Genomic DNA, 17,215 nt, shown 5'->3' on the forward strand with positions numbered 1-17,215 from the left:
TAAATCCCTGAAATTAGGGACGTCACCGGGACTAGATGGCTACACGGGGCGCTTCTATAAGGTTTTCGCCCAGCAGTTGGCTCCGGTACTGGCCAACTATTATAAGGCGGTAAAGCACGATGGGGTTTTAATCATCGGAAGCCAACTCCGCGGGGATTACAGTGTTACTTAAGCCAGGGCGGGACCCCACACTTTGTAGTTCATACCGCCCAATATCTTTAATTAATTTGGATCTCAAAATACTGGCCAAAATATTGGCCATCAGACTGAATGGTTTTATTGCTGACTTGATACATCCAGATCAGGTGCGATTTATCCCAGGGAGACAAGCCAGTGATAATATCCAAAAGATAATGGATGATGTTTGGTGGGTGAAAAAACAAGGCCTAGCGGCACTGGCGTTATCCATAGACGCAGTGAAAGCTTTTGATAGGGTACATTGGCCCTATCTTTTTTCTGTGTTGAGAAAAATGAAATTTGGGGAACCCTTTTTACGGTGGATAGAGCAATTCTATACTCAGCCCTGTGCCCGCATTAAAATTAATGGCGGCTATAGGATTCTTTCTCGGTACGGAGAGGTATGCGGCAGGGATGCCCGCTGTCCCCTATCTTATTCGCTATTTTCCTTGAACCGCTGGCCATTAAGATTCGGGGTGCCGCTAATATCACAGGGGTTGAAGTGGGCCAGTTTTCGACCAAAATGTCTCTCTATGCTGACGACATTCTGTTCACTGTCACCGATCCGGTATCCTCACTACCTCCTCTGATTGATGAGATGGAAGCTTTTGGACGGGTATCCGGCTTTCGGATGAATTGGGACAAATCCGAGATCTTGAACATTAATGTTGATCCCTCAATAGCGACCAGGCTTCGCAGAAGGTATAAATTTAAGTGGGCACAACAAAAAATAAAATACTTGGGCATATACCTTAGTGAGGATATGAACATGTTTCAATTAAATTATGAGGCCTTATGGGCCCGAATCTCTCTTGATTTGGAAGAGTGGAACAGATACCGGATTTCCTGGCTGGGGCGCATTGCGGCTGTCAAAATGATGGCGTTACCTAGGTTGATGTACTTATTCCAGTCCCTACCTATTTCAGTACCGAAACAGGCTCTCCTTAAATGGCAAAACCGGCTCTTGAAATATATAGGGGGAGGTCGGAGACCTAGGGTTGCGAGATCTACCCTATATCGGTTTCGGGGCCAAGGAGGATTGGGAGTTCCACATTTGGAACGATATTATTTAGCAGCTAAGTTTAAACTGATTGTAGATTGGCATTGGACCCAAGAAATAAAACCCTGGATACAACTTAGTCAGCAACTCCTAGCTGATATTCCACTTACTAGTTTTATATGGCAACCACCCTCTTCTTGGCAGCTATGCCCGGGTGAGGTGTTACCACCATCCATGAGACTCCTATTGCAGGTGTGGGAAGCTAATCGACACTTATTAGTGGGTACAAAGGCTTATCACCAGAGAACATACTTATATGCGAATTGTAAGTTCCCAGCCGGATATACCAATCCAGCATTTAGAGAGTGGAGACGGAAGGGAATAGCTACTTGGAGTTCCTTATGGGGGGGCCGGGCTCTCTTACCTTTTTCAGAGCTGCAGACTAAATTCGGTCTATCCCCGGAGGGTATTTTTCCTTACCTACAATTGCGTCATTTTGCGCAAACTCATATGTTACAGGCTGCGTTTGTACAAGGTAAATCTGCATTTGAAGAACTGTGTGTACAAGCGGATCAAGCTCCGCATTTAATGTCCCAGATTTATTCCTTATTAGGTACCCAGCCGTTTTGCAAAACAAAACAAATGCTGGCATGGGAAACCGATCTCCAATGTTCGCTCACGCAGAAGGAATGGGAGGGGATTTTTGGGAGACTAGGTAAAGGGCTAATAGCGGCCTCCATGAGGGAAAATGCTGTTAAGTTATTATATCGCTGGCATTATTGCCCAGTACAACTATATAAAATGAAACGCCATGCCTCTGACATATGCTGGAGAGGGTGCCACCAGAGAGGAGATTACTTGCACATGTGGTGGACCTGCCCGAGGATTGCTGACTTCTGGCGAGAAGTTGAGGTGTGGCTAGGATGGATTTTTCCAATACCAATACGACTTAGCCCGGGTCAAGCGCTATTGGGGCAAGAGGTGCCGACATTGGGTGGTTATGACAATCGCATGCTCTCCTTCATCTTGACCGCAGCTAGATTACATATTGCACAATTATGGAGGGCAGAGCACCTCCCCACACTTAGGGGTGTACAAGATAAATTAAAGAAAATATACACTCTGGCCGAAATTACGGCGCTCTTACACAAAACATATGGGACATTCTTGCAACTATGGCGTAAATATAGACCGTGGCAACTATCCATATAGAATAAAATAGTACAGGTGGCTTTGCAGGTACCTGCTCAGCAGAGGAAATTATGGGCCATAACAAAGGAATAGTGCTGGGATAGGGGGGGAAGGGGGTGGGGGAGCGGGGGGGATTAGATCAGTGAAGAGACGTACAGCTGATGTTATAAGCTTTATTGAATGTTTGCTATAGCGTAAAAAATTTACAAAAGTCTGATTTGTATTTATGGTTACATTTACTGTTGTCATTTTCGAATATTTGTTCTGTTTTATACATCATATGTACAATAAACTTTAAATTAAAAAAAAAATATATACCACGTTATCTATGAAGATTAACCGTTGCTACAGATATGAAAACATTGTCCAGTCCAACATTTGACTAGTGAGTACAGCCAAGTGATTCTCTTCTCTGTACATGTGATAATAAACCCAAACATGCCTTAAACATGACTCCTGGTGGTTATTTCTCTAAACTTCTAGAAAATAAAACTCAGCTCATCCAGATGAGGTTTGAGCAATTATCCAGTTAACGAAGGGTTCCCACGATTGTGGGAATGCAGACAATTTGTCCTGTCTGATTGCGGTGAGATGTGCCGTCCGATAACTCGAATGTAGTCTGTGGATTACTGCTGAAAGAGATGGAGGGTTAGGAAGTTTCCATGCTTTGGCTAGTTCACAGCGGGCCGCTATAAATACTTGTGAAATGAATGATTGCGTTGCTTTATCCATACCCTCGCTTGGGAGATTCAACAAAACATGAACAGGTTGCATCGGTACGTCCGCACCGGTCAGTTCCCTCAGCTACCCTCTGACCTGGTCCCAGAAAGGAATCACCAAAGGGCATGTCCACCAGACGTGGATATATGAGCCCGCTTGACCGCCATGCCGCCAGCATTTATCAGATATATGAGGGTACATAGCATGTAATTTAACAGGAGTCAATGCCACCTATACAGTAGTTTATAACAGGGATCTTGAATTGCTGCAGAGCTAGAGCTTTTGGCTGCCCTCTGAAACATAACGTCCCAATCCTCTTCACTTAACACATCATCCAGTTCAGACTCCCATGCACGTATGTGTGTAAATGCATAAGGTGAATGTGTATTGAGAAGAGCACACAATTTGGAAATAACTCCCCTGATCTTAGCAGCATGTTCACAATACGATTCAAACAGTGATTTGGTAGGGTGAACCACCTGAGTGGCCGGGAGCTTTTTCAGGAAGTGTCGGACCTGCGCAACACCCAAAACGTCCTGCGTACCTCCCCAAAATCTTTCTTGAAAATCATTAGATGGGAGGAAGTGACGTCACCGACGGAAATGGCTGCCTGAGACCCGAGCTCCGCTCCTCACCGCGGTATAATCGGTGACCATCCGCCTTCTAAACGCAGTTTTTTACGGCGAAAAGCTAAACAATTCATCCAGAAGTGCGGGGGAGGGCTCCGATGGCTCAAAAAACAAACAAACCCCGGATCTGCAGCATTTTGCTTTCGCGGCAGCGGCTGAGACACAGCGGGACAAAATGGCGGACCATGTGGCCGCGGCGGCGAGCAGGGAGCAGCAAACATCTCCAGAGGAGGCAGAATCACCAGGGGCAGCGGGCGAGCTTCCAGTGACCCGAGAGGATTTCCAGAGGTGGTTCGGGGAGATGAGAGATGGGCTGGGGCACCTGAAGTGTGAGATCCAGCAAGTTGCTGCTGATCTCTGGAGAGATTTTGCCGGCCTGGGTGAGCGTATAGACACGCTGGAAAACCAGCATGAAGAACAAGTTAATGCTGTGACGATTCTGCAAAAAGAAATGGGAACTCTGAAACAAGGCATGAGAGATCAGGCGTGCTGGCTGGAGGATCTGGAGAACTGCTCCAGGAGGGGCAACCTGCGTTTTAGGGGGGTCCCAGAAGATGAAAAGTACCAAGACTGTCAAAAAGTTGTTTCGGACATTTGTGCACAAATTTGGCAAGCTTCACAGGCAGAGGAGACCCTCCCTGAGATTCTGCTTGATAGAGCCCACAGAGCCCTCACCAAGCCCAGGAGTAATTTTCCCAGAGATATTGTGGTTTGCTTCCACAGTTTTTCTGTTAAAGAGAAAATTCTGCAGAAAGCAAGGAAACTGGAAGACTTCCAATGGCACGGTGTGAAAATTGAGATTTTCCAGGATCTGTCACCAATTACCATTAAGAAAAGAAGGGACTTTCGAGAGGTGTTCCACGTTTTGAGAGCAGGGTCCTATAGATACAAATGGTTATTCCCTTTTGGATTACAGTTTACGATCCAGGGCGTCTCATCCAGAGTGTCTACTGTGGAGGAAGCGGCAAAGATTTTGCAGGTGGCTGGTCTTATGACATCTAGTCAGGCTGCTAAGCCCCTGGAGGAAATGAGGCCTTCAGCAACCACATCACAGCGCTGGCAGAGAGTCCCTTACGGAGGAAAACGACTACGCAGGAATTTCAGCGACCATCGGGAGGCCCAGGATACAGAGCCTTGAACACTTCAGCTCAGCTTACAGGTTTTATTTGCTGAGTTATGAGGACGAACAAGAAGGTGGATGGGGGCTGTAAGTGCCGGATCCACCCAGATAGGGCGAAACCCGCGACGAGAAAGTTTGTTTCATAAGGTCGATAAGCTTGCTGCGTAATTTAAGCTTCCAGTTGTTATGTTTGGATGGTCATTTGGCTCTGAATGGATCAGTAGCAGGGAGGGGGGTGGGGGGCTCAGGGGATTTAAGCCGATTTCTGAGTGGCGTTAGTCCTTCACACACTGGGGAGGAGGGTTGGGGGGGGAGAGGGCGGGATGGGTTCAGGTAGATGGGAGGGGAGAAAGGTCAGTAGAGGCAACTCGGATAATTTTGTCACCAGTAAGACGGATGGGGGGTTTGCTAGAGCTTGAGGGTACTGGGAATTGTAGGAATAGGTACAAACACACTGCCCATGGGTGAAGTAAAGATTATGTCCTGGAATGTAAAGAGGCTCAACACTTTTCACAAGAGGAAACGATTATTACAGGATGCGGTCCGGGATAAGATACACATACTACTATGTCAGGAGGCGCATTTGCACAAGAAATTTGAGAAACTTATGATATCCCATCATTACCCTGTACAGTTTTATGCAGCGGCTAGTGTAGGCCACAAATACGGGGGAGTGGGGATATTATTTTCTAGGGATCTGACAGTGGATGCTGGATCGGTGGTACGAGACGTAGAAGGCCGATACATTATAGTGAAATTTAAGCTGGGAAACATGTACACAGTAGTCAATCTCTATGCGCCAAATACAGGGCAGGGACCTTTCTTTGAACAGTTATCGGAGACTTTAAAGCAGTGGGTGGAGGGTTCCTTAATAATAGGGGGGATTTTAATCTGACCAGATATCCCTTTCTCGATTCTAATGGAGGAGGTGGCAGTCGCTCCCGGAGACACAGGAAAGGGTTCAAAAATTTAATGAGAGACTGGCAGCTCCTGGATATTTGGAGACTTCACCATCCTACAGAAAGGAATTATTCCTATTATTCACCAGCACATAAAACCTATAGCAGAATAGATTACTTGTTAGTGGACAGGGACTTAGCCAACAAAATATGTGCCTCAGACATATGTCCCATCACATGGTCTGATCACGCGGCTATCACACTGACCCTACATAAACTAGGACTCCAATCTGGCGATCGTTTCTGGCGCCTAAATGAGATGCTGAAATGGAAATGGAGACATTTTTAGCTGAAAATACAGTTGAAGGGATGTCTGCCAATGTGCTGTGGGATTGTTTTAAGGCTGTGGCAAGGGGTAAACTAATTGCCAGGGCATCGCATTTAGTAAAACAGAGAAATAAGAGAAGGACTGAAATTCTACAATTATTAGGAAAATTGGAAATACGGCATAAGAGGGAGGGGGGTGCAGATTTAGCTAGGCAACTTGTGAACCTCAGAGACGAATTAAAGTCTCTCTCGTTGGGAGAAATAGCCTTTCAAATGGATAGGGCCAAACAAGAGTTTTTTGAAGGGGGCAATAAAGCCGGGAGATTATTGGCTCGCCGGCTAAAGGTTAGAGCTGCCCAGAATCAGATTTTAAAAATCAAGTCTGAGTCAGGAGAGGTACTTACTGACACCGAAGATATTCGTGAGAGATGTAATCAGTTTTATCAAACATTGTATTCACAGCAAAAGGAGATCCGGCAGCACGAGATAGATACCTATCTAGAGGGTATCACGCTGCCACGGGTAGAGGAGGTACAACAAAGATATCTGAATAAACCTATCACGGCTGAAGAGGTGTCCATGGCTATTACAGGGTTGAAGCCTGGCAAGTCTCCAGGGGTAGATGGATATACCGGCAGCTTTTATAAATCTCTTAGTGAAGTGATTACCCCACTCCTGGTGGAAGCCTTCAATAATCTCTTGCTGAATGGGGAAATAGCGAAAGATGCTAATAAGGCGGGGATCACTATCCTGGCTAAACCGGGAAGGGACGTTACCCTATGCGGCTCATATAGACTCATTTCATTAATTAATTTAGATCTAAAACTCTTGGCTAAAATCTTGGCTACTAGATTGGGACATGTGGCCCCATCAATCATACACTCAGATCAGACGGGCTTTGTTCCGGGCAGACTTGCAGGAGACAATGTGAGGAGGGTCACGGATTTAATTTGGTATGCTACGGTCAAACAATATCCCATGGTACTATTCACAGTAGATGCGGAAAAGGCTTTTGACCTTGTGCATTGGGACTACCTTTTTTCAGTTTTACATAAGATGGGGATGGGTGGCAATTTCCTTACATGGATTAGGAAGTTATATACCAATCCTAATGCGTGTATTAAGGTGAATGGGGGATACTCTAAAGACTTCCCGATTGAAAGGGGCACCAGACAAGGCTGCCCTCTGTCCCCGCTCCTATTTGCTCTATATTTGGAGCCTTTAGCTGAATATATACGTTGCTCGGGGGAGATCAAGGGGATCAGCATAGGCGATCAGGACTATAAACTTTCGCTCTTTGCAGACGATGTGCTTTTTACTGTGGTAGATCCCTCCAACTCCCTTCCACACTTAGTCAAGGCATTACACACATTTAGCGGAGTATCTGGCTATAAATTCAATATGGACAAATCCGAGTTTCTTAATATAACGCTCAACGCTGCAGAGGTGAGAGAGATACACCAAAAGTTCCCTTTTAAACTGGTCCAAAAATCTTTAAAGTACCTAGGCGTCAGAATAGGGGCGGATCACGGAGATCTATATTCTTTGAATTATGAACCCATATGGAATACCATTAAGGAGGATCTGCAAAAATGGGAAAGACTGGAGTTGTCCTGGTGGGGGAGGATCTCCACAATTAAGATGAATGTATTACCCAGGCTTTTATATCTATTTCAAGTCCTACCGATTCCTGTCCCATCCGTAGTTCTGAAGTTGTGGCAGAGGCATCTTTATCGCTTTTTGTGGAGGAGGCGACCCCCTAGGGTCAGCAGTAAGGTCTTACAAGTACACAGGGATAGAGGTGGATTGAGTGTACCTTGTTTACAGTATTACTATGTTGCAGCCCAGCTCAGATATATTCTTGACTGGCATGTGGAGGGACGTCATAAACGTTGGGTGTCTCTCGAGGGAGCCATTATGGGAGACCTACCTCCAAAAATGTTGGTCTGGCTTCCGCAAACGGCACGTATACTGCCGAAGGAGATGGCCCCGTCCGTTGCACACACTTTCTCCATCTGGGAAACGTGGCGAGGGGAATTGGTGGGGGACCGAACGATATTTTTTAAGACCCCTATTTTTCATAATAAGGCATTTCCTCCTGGAGTCTCTAAGGCTGTAGCCTCTAGGTGGAGGTCCTTTGTGTGTGAGTCCTTAGAACAGGTGTGGAACGGGGGGGTGCTTAAGGAATTTTCTGAGCTCTCTACAGATTTCCCCCTATTGAGAACGGACCAATATTTCTATCTACAGCTCAGGCACTATATGTCCGAGCGTTCAGTTCAGTCCGATTTATGTAAAGGAAAATCACTTTTTGAAGGCTATTGTGACCATGCTTCTAATCTGAAGAAGGCTTTATCTAAGATATACACTCTACTTAACAAGGGTTTGGCGGTGGCCCCTGCACATATTGGGCCTGATTTTAAAAAGCATTTACTCGAGCAAAACTGGTTTTTGCTCGAGTAAATACACTTTACTCAAGTAAGTGGGCTTTTCAAAATTGCTACAATATATGCCATTGAATTGTCCATAGGATTTACTCAAGTAAGTGCACTTTACTTGAGTAAATAGCTTTTGAAAATTGCTACGATAGTAGTTACATTTACATGTGTAACTCCTTTGAAAATTACCCCCATTATTAATTGGGAAAGGGATTTGGGAGGTAAATTGTCGGAGTCTGAAAGGTCTGATTGCTACAGGGCGGCAAAGAGGGGGTCTGTGTCGGCCTCTATCATTGAGCAAAATTATAAAATGCTATATAGATGGTACTTGACTCCGATGAAATTACATAAATTCTACCCATCGGTATCAGACCAATGCTGGAGAGAGTGCGGGCAACAAGGCACATTTATACATATTTGGTGGGAGTGTGGCCTCATTCAGGGTTACTGGAACATGATTAGTAACCTAATATTTGAGATTTTGCATGTGTCCATTCCTGTTCAACCAAAAATATTTCTGCTGAATATATTTCCGCCTGAGTACGCTGCTGGGGACATTTATTTAATACAGCAGATTACTCAGGCAAGTAGGTCGGAATTGGCTATGCTATGGCGTCAGCAGGAGATTCCGATGCGGGCACGGGTACTTCAGCGTCTGACCAAAGTGTGGTATCTAACCTGGCTGACAGCCATCAAACAGAAGACTTTGAAAAGACACATGTCCCTGTGGAACTGTTTTGAACGGTGGAAGCGGCAGCAGGAGGGATAGATTGAGAAGGGGGGGGTGGCACTTAGTTGTGCATGGGTGTGTGTGCTTCTCCGGATCACTCATTGTGTGGGGAGCTTCACTGAGTGTGCCTCTTCTCTATGGTGGAATTGGTAATGCTAGTAAACTCCTCTAACTATATGCTATAATGGGGGTTTGTGGTACTACAATAATTTGTATTCTTATTCTTTTTTCCTGGTACTACATGTTCCGTGTTGCCTCGTGACAACAGCGATGGGAAGGGGGGATGGGAGGAAAGGGAGGGGGTTGATAATCACAAAATGTAAGCATTTACACACAAGTCTGTATTCATCATTTCCTGTTTATTATTCAACATTTCATGTTTATTCTTATTCTTTTAGTTCCAGTTCTGGTATATTTGCCATACATGTATGTTTTAAGATGTACACACTTGATATCTGTTTATATGTATAAACTACAAATAAAAAAAAAAAAAAGAAAGAAAATCATTAGATGTCACCAGGTGCCCCTCCTTCCATAAATGACTTATGCACACAATACCCTGGCTTGCCCATTTGTGGAAAAGCTGGGAATGGAGACCCACTGGGAAACATATGTTGTGGAATAGGTGTGCTGATTGGAAATACGAATATAAGAGCCCACTATTTGACCCCTCCATTGAGACCATATTGTAAGTGTAGTCTTCAGTGCTCTCGGGAGCACATCTAAAGATCTCCAGGTAGTTTTAGGCTGCCAGAATAACACCTGTAGTGGCATGGCCCCTATCATTGCTTGTTCTAAGTGAACCTACTGGAGAATGATTTACCTGATAATTTTGTTTTCCTTAGTGTAGACAGATGGACTCAGGACCAATGGGTATAGTGTACTCCTGATAGCAGTTGGAAACGGATCAGATTTCAATCTGATGTCAGCCCCTAGTACATACACCCCAGCAGGAAGTGCAGCTCATCAGTATTCTCCTCAAAAAGCATTGTGGATATATGTGTGACTGACTGATTGATTGATTGATTTAATCATAACTTGACTGATTGATTGATTTAATCATAACTTCATAACTTGGTTAAATGTTATAACTTGATCAACTTGAACTGGTTGATTGATTATAGCTGGAGACCGCCAGTGTACTGAACTGGGAAGCGTCGACACCCGGTAGGGTGGATGCCCTAGGTAAATGAAATGTGGCTTACCCTTGAATCATTTTGAAAGTCCATGCGTAACGGCAGCCAAGGGTGGGAGGCCGAGTCCATCTGTCTACAGTAAGGAAAACAAAATTATCAGGTAAGTAATTTCTCCATTTCCTAGCGTGTAGCAGATGGACTCAGGACCAATGGGATGTATAAAAGCTACTCCCGAATTGGGTGGGAGGCTGCCCGTGACCCACTTAGTACTGCCCTTGCAAACGCCGTGTCCTCCCGAGCCTGAACATGCAGATGGTAGAATCTGGAGAAGGTGTGGGAGTCGATTACAGCCCCCGAGTATCCGCTCTCTCTCAGGCAAGCCCTCTCAATGGCCAGGCCGTAAGAGAGAATTGAACTGGGTCCTCATGGAGGATCGGACCTTGTTGTAGCAGGTTCCTGTGAGGAGGCAGAAGTAGGGGATTCTCTGCGAGCAGTCTTGTCATGTCTGCATACCACGGTCTTCTTGGCCAATCCGGAGCCACCAGAAGAACTAGACCCCTGTGTAGCTGTATCTTGTGAATGATTGCGCCCAATAGGGGCCACGGTGGGAAAGCGTATTACAGGGTCTCCTGTGGCCAGGTCTGTACTAGGATATCGATTCCCTGGGACTGGGGTTCCCGCCTGTGGCTGAAGAAACTGGGTATCTGGGCGTTGGACCTGTTTTCCAGGAGGTACATGGTTGGTGTTCCCCAACGGTTTACTATCAATTGGAATGCTGTGGTTGACAGTTTACATTCTCCTGGATCTAGACGTTCTCTGCTGAGGTAGTCTGCTGCAACATTGTCTTTCCCGGCGATGTGGATGGCGGAGATCTCCTGGAGATTTGCTTGCGCCCATGACATTAGGGGATCTATTTCTTTTTTTTGAAATTGAAAGTTTTATTGAGACATGCACATGTATAAACTATACGCTGTACAGGTAGCGATAATACAAGTATGCAGGAAAAACACAATAAAGAACAGTACAAATTCTCAACAAGTGTCTCTCGTTAATTAAACCCAACAGTCTCCCCCCTGCCCCCCCACCCTAAAACCCACTCTCCCCTATCCCGGTGAGCTGTCCGGGAGGTGTATGCTCTTCAAGAATACTATACGTAGGGTAAGTAATACATATGATGTGGATGAGTTCATATAACAACAAAATTATAGAAGTTAGTGCTAAGGCCCCTTGTCTATCTGCAGTCCAGTTCAGGGTTGCCATGGGTAGAGGTCAAGTGGCGTGCGTCTTCCATGTGAGATATGGCTGCCAGACCTTTTTAAACAACCCAATTGTCTTATGTTTATGCGCTGTGATCTCCGCCAATATGCATATTTTATCCAGATTGTTTTGAACTTCCGCCATTCCTGGACAGAAGGAGGACTTCCAATGTCTTGCTATCACTGTCCTGGTAGCTGTAAAGATGTAGTTAGCTAATCTGTTACCACTCCCCTAAGTAGGGAGGAGAGGAACACCCAGTAGCACATGCTTGGGAGCCACAATCAATGATAGTTGAAATAGTTGTGCCATCCATCGTTCAATATCATTCCACAAACATCGAATCCCCTTACATTCCCACCACATATGCAGGTAGTTTCCTAAATCTCCACATGCCCTCCAACATCTGTCAGAGATGGGGGAACGCATTTTGTGAAGGCGTGCGGGTGTTAGATGCCAGCGGTAGAACAGTTTTAAGGAATTCTCAATCAGGGATGCTGCTATTAAACCCTTACCCATTTGCAAAATGATAGCCTCCCACTCTTTTATGGACAGAGTGATATGAAGGTCATTTTCCCATGCCACTATATGGTGGTGTTTCACAAAAGGAACCGCACCCAAGATTGCATACAGGGTAGATAATGTTTTCGGAGTAAAATCCGCTTTACTGCATATGATTTCATAATCCGAACACCCCTGATTAAGATGGATCCCAAGAGACTGGTTATGTGCAAAATGTCGAAGTTGAAGGTATGGAAATATATCGGAATCAGGGAGATCAAATTTAGTTTGTAACTCTGCAAAGGGCAAGATATCCTTTCTACCCCACACCTGATCCCAAGTCTTAATACCTTGAACCTCCCAGAGCCTAAAAGTAGCGGATCTATAACCCGGTGTAAAAGTCGAATTAGCATATAAATAAGTGTGGCGATGATATTCCCTGGTGCCTATCAAAAGGGAGCTGTGTTTGATCCACAATTCCAAGGATAGATTCATAGAGGGAGGTATATTGGCCCTAGGTGGGAGCAACCATGTTTTTTTAGGTTGCCATATCAAACTTGTTAAGGGTACATCCCCCAAGAATTGTTGATTAAAAGTGACCCATAGCTTAGGAGATGCCTGTCTATGCCAATCAACAAGAGTTTTAAATCTTGCAGCTAAGTAATACTTCATTAAATTGGGGACGCCCAGCCCTCGCTTGGTCCTTGGCTGATATAAAATACGTCGTGCTACCCTAGGTCTCTTATTGCTCCAAATGTAAGACATCATTTTTTTCTGCCAAATAAGGAGCTTATAAAGTGGGATAGCTATTGGAAGAGTCTGAAATAGGTGTAACAGCTTAGGTAAAACTGTCATCTTTATCGCCGCTATCCTCCCCAACCAGGAGATACTATATCTGTTCCATTCTTCAAGATCTCTGGACAATCGCTGCCAAAGGGTATCGTAGTTCAGTTGGAATTCGTCACCAGTAGTACTAATATAGACCCCCAAGTATTTCAATTTCTTTTGTGCCCATTTAAACCGGAATTGTTTCTGTAACTCACGCACTAAGGCAGGTGAGGTGTTGATATTCAGTATTTCCGATTTCTCCCAATTAATGCGAAACCCTGAAACAGAGCTAAACTCCTCCAGGGCAGCAGTCAAGTGTGATAGTGAAGTGTGCGGTTCAGTTACCATAATCATAATGTCGTCAGCAAACAGGGACAGTTTAGAAGATGAGGGGCCTAAGGTAATCCCTTGTACCCGCGAGTTCTCCCGTAGCTTGGCAGCAAAGGGTTCCAAAAAAATAGCAAATAAAAGTGGTGAGAGTGGACATCCCTGTCTCGTTCCCCTTCGCACAGGAAAAGTGCCTGAGTAGCCCCCATTCACCTTAATACAAGCTAGGGGGTTATCATATAATTGCAACAGCCACTGTAAAAAGGAGTCACCAAAATTTAATTTACACAAAAGAGCAAAAAGATAGGGCCAGTGAACCATGTCGAACGCCTTTTCGGCGTCGACCGATAAAGCCAGAATCGGGGTATTGTGCTTGGTTACCCACCAAATCAAATCTAAAATTTTATGGACATTGTCGCTAGCTTGCCGTCCTGGTATAAAACCCGCCTGGTCCGGGTGGATAACCTGAGCTATAAAACTATTCAGGCGAGTTGCTAGGATTTTCGCCAATATCTTCAGGTCTATGTTTATCAGAGATATTGGGCGATAGGATCCGCACAGCGTCGGATCGCGGCCAGGCTTAGCGAGAATAGTGATCCCGGCTGTGTTGCCTTCGGGCGACAAAGGGGTGCCCCCCTTTAATGCTTGAAAGAATTTCACTAGTAAGGGGGCCAATTCCACCGAGAACACCTGATAAAAGCGACCTGTGTAACCATCTAGGCCTGGCGATTTCCCAGGCTTCAGGGACTTAATAGCCTGCTGCACTTCAAATTCATTAATATCTTTTTCCATAATAGCTCGCTGAGACGCCATAAGTTCCGCTAATGGAGTGTTAACCAAATAGGCATCTATCCCCGCGGGGCTTATCTCACTATCCTGGGAATATAGCTCGGAGTAGAACTGTAAAAACCTTTGCCTTATAGATTTGTTATCAGTCAGCATGGCCCCATCATGCGCTTTAATTTTAACTATCGTAGATTGGGATTGCTTGCGTTTAAGTGTTTGAGCTAACATCTTCCCGGCCTTGTTGCCGCCTTCGAAGTATTTTTGTTGAGATAAATTTAATTGGTGAGCTAAGGCTGCCGAGTCTAAAGAGGCTATCTGGTTACATATAGCCGTCAATTGAGTTATAATAAGAGGAGATTTAGGAGTGGCCTTATGTTGTACCTCAAGCCTATGCAAATTAACAAGGAGTCCCTCCCTAGTCTTCTCCCTTTGTTTTTTAAGATAAGAAGAGCGAGCAATAAATTTGCCCCGCAGTACAGCCTTAAGGCAGTCCCATAGTACCACCGGATTGACATCCCCAGTGTCGTTGTGCTCTAAATAGTCGGTGTTTAGTGTTGTACTTAGGGTCGTCAAAAAGAGAATCATTTAATCTCCAGTAGCGGAGACCTGTATCATAATCTGTTATGTCTAGAGTGAACCATATTGGGGCGTGGTCTGACCACAGAATTGGTTCAATATCAACTTTTAGGACTTTCGGTACAATATTGGTACTCACTAAAAACATGTCTAGCTTAGAGTAGCTCTGATTGGGGTGGGAAAAAAAATGTATAATTGCGCGATTTAGGGTACCGAGTGCGTCAAATGTCAATAATCCCCTGATCATTCATAAAAGATTTCAAGGCACCTCTGGCGTCCTTAGGGTCACTGCTGCAACCACTGGACGTGTCGAGGCTGGGATTAACCGTCAAATTAAAATCACCTCCCACTATCGTTTGCCCTTCAATTTTCCCTTCCAGTTTACGTGCTAGGGTATGGTAAAATTCCGCCTTATGAGCCATAGACCCGTAAACAGAGATAAAAGTATACAGCGCTCCCCCAATTGTGAGAGACAAAGACAAGTATCTGCCATCTGGGTCTGCATAAGCTCCTTTGAATTCGAAGTGGACATCCTTATGGAGAAGAATCCCCACTCCTGCATATTTGGTAGTTTTTGTGGCCGCTGCCCAGTATTGATGCGGGTATTTATCAGAGTGCATCAATCGCTGGTAGCATTTCCGCAAGTGTGTTTCCTGCAGGAATGCTACATCAACATGCAGTCTATCCAATTCCCTAAAAAGTAGTCGACGTTTTCGAGGGGTGTTGAGTCCCTTTACATTTAGGGAAAAAAACTGAAAAGTCGTCATTAACTCATATCCATCCTACCCCCATGTTCTTCCATAATAGTGCCCCTTGGTTAAGATTGCCTGAGCCCGGATAGACTGCAGGACATAATGGATAGGCAGTCACTACACCTTCCAAACAGAGCCATATTAAGCATATACGTATGAACACAAACCCCACATAGCAATTCAGAGTGCTGCAAATATTCACCCATCCCCCCATGATCAGCAGCCCCACCTCTCCGGCAATCAGCATAGCTCCCAATAGACATATCCCCTGCCCCACCACCTGAGATATTACTCTCATATCTCAGTACAGGAATGGAGGATGCTAAGTCACATCTCCTCTGCATCTCTCTCAAACTTGCAAATTGAACCAACAAACACTTTTGGATGTAGCGTACGGAACATACTGGTACCAGTTCAGATAGTGCAAGGCCTGCCCATCGAAGCAAGCGATCCTGGAAACTTATATGATAATCGTCAGCAGTGATAGTGTAAACCAGTATGAATAACATCTATAAAGAGAATAATAAGAGCACCCTGCCCCGGATGCAGCTAATCATGCAGGAGCAGTTTGTTCATGGGATCCCAAGGAATTTCTCTGCAGTCGTCTGCGTCTGTTGGTGACTCTTTGCCATTTCGGTGGTGCTGAAGGAGGGGCACCACGATTAGAAGTGCCTGCTGCCACTGGTTTGAGGGATATCTCCACGTTGAGACCTGCGGCTTTGAGGATCTCTGCGGCCTCCTCTATGGTGCGCACCCAATGAGAAATCTCCTGCAGCGTAAAAGACCAGTCCACCAGGGAAAAGCCAGCGATAACGAATGTTGGAGGCCAGGAGCTTGGAAGTGATACATCTAAATTCTTTCGTTTGCGTAGGGTAGCCTCAGCCAGGTCAGCAAATATAGCTATCTCGTGGCCTTCCCAAAGCCATGTGCGCTGCTTGCGAACAGCATTATATACTTGCTCTTTTTGCTTATAAGAGAGATAACACCCCACGATATCTCTGGGTTGATTGGAGGTCCGGGGTCCAAGGGTTCTGTGCGCCCTATCTATATTGATAACAATAGTGTCAGTGTCCAAATGCTGCTCTCCTTGAGATAGAAAAAATTTGGATATAGTGGTTACCACTGCCACACAATCAGCGTACTCTTTAGACTCTGGTACGCCTCTAATTCGAATGTTGCAGCGTCTGCTGCGATTTTCAATGTCCTCCATTTTGTCGGACAATTGCTGACATTGAGAGTGTAGCAGTGTATTTTCTTTTTGAAGAGAGTGCCATCCTTCTCCTTGTGTATCCAAGCGGATCTCCGTTTCATCCAGTCTGCTGGTAATTTCAGCATGCTCTTCTCTGATTTCCTCAATTATATTGGTCATTTCCAGTTTGTATGTTTTAATGTCCTGCCTGATTTCTTGAAACCAGCTTCGCATTTCGCCGCGTGTAAGGAGGTCCGTGTCAGTCTTGGCTATCGGGTCCCCTTCCTCCCTTTGCGCGGCTCCTCCGGTGCCATTTTGCCTCTCACCGACTCATGCTCCTCTCCGAGTTTAGAGTATGAAAATTTCTGCAGATTCGCTATTTTCTTTTTTCCCGATGCCGCCATCGGGTTCCCGTTAGCCTTAGCCACTAACCAATGCGATCGGGATAGTAAACTTAAATTCCAAAAATCGCGTTTAGTTTGAGAGAGACGGAGAGCACCGGTTTAGGGTGTTCTCATGAGAGGTGACGTCACTTCCTCTCCAGGGGGTCTATTTCTAGGGACACCTGTTGGCTTCTGGTTCCTCCCTGTCGGTTGATGTAGGCCACTGTTGTGGCGTTGTCCGACATCACTCTGACC

At 45.3% G+C, this 17,215-nt stretch overlaps 1 protein-coding gene across 1 annotated transcript in view; it reads left to right on the forward strand.

Annotated features, from left to right (window-relative positions):
• Window positions 1-17,215, forward strand: part of LOC115083645 (oocyte zinc finger protein XlCOF6-like) — a 167,855-nt gene that overhangs the window by 142,638 nt on the left and 8,002 nt on the right. The gene's annotated exons all lie outside the window — the stretch shown is intronic.

The sequence above is a fragment of the Rhinatrema bivittatum genome, chromosome 2, assembly GCF_901001135.1.
Source record: "Rhinatrema bivittatum chromosome 2, aRhiBiv1.1, whole genome shotgun sequence".
Classification (NCBI taxonomy): Eukaryota; Metazoa; Chordata; class Amphibia; order Gymnophiona; family Rhinatrematidae; genus Rhinatrema; species Rhinatrema bivittatum.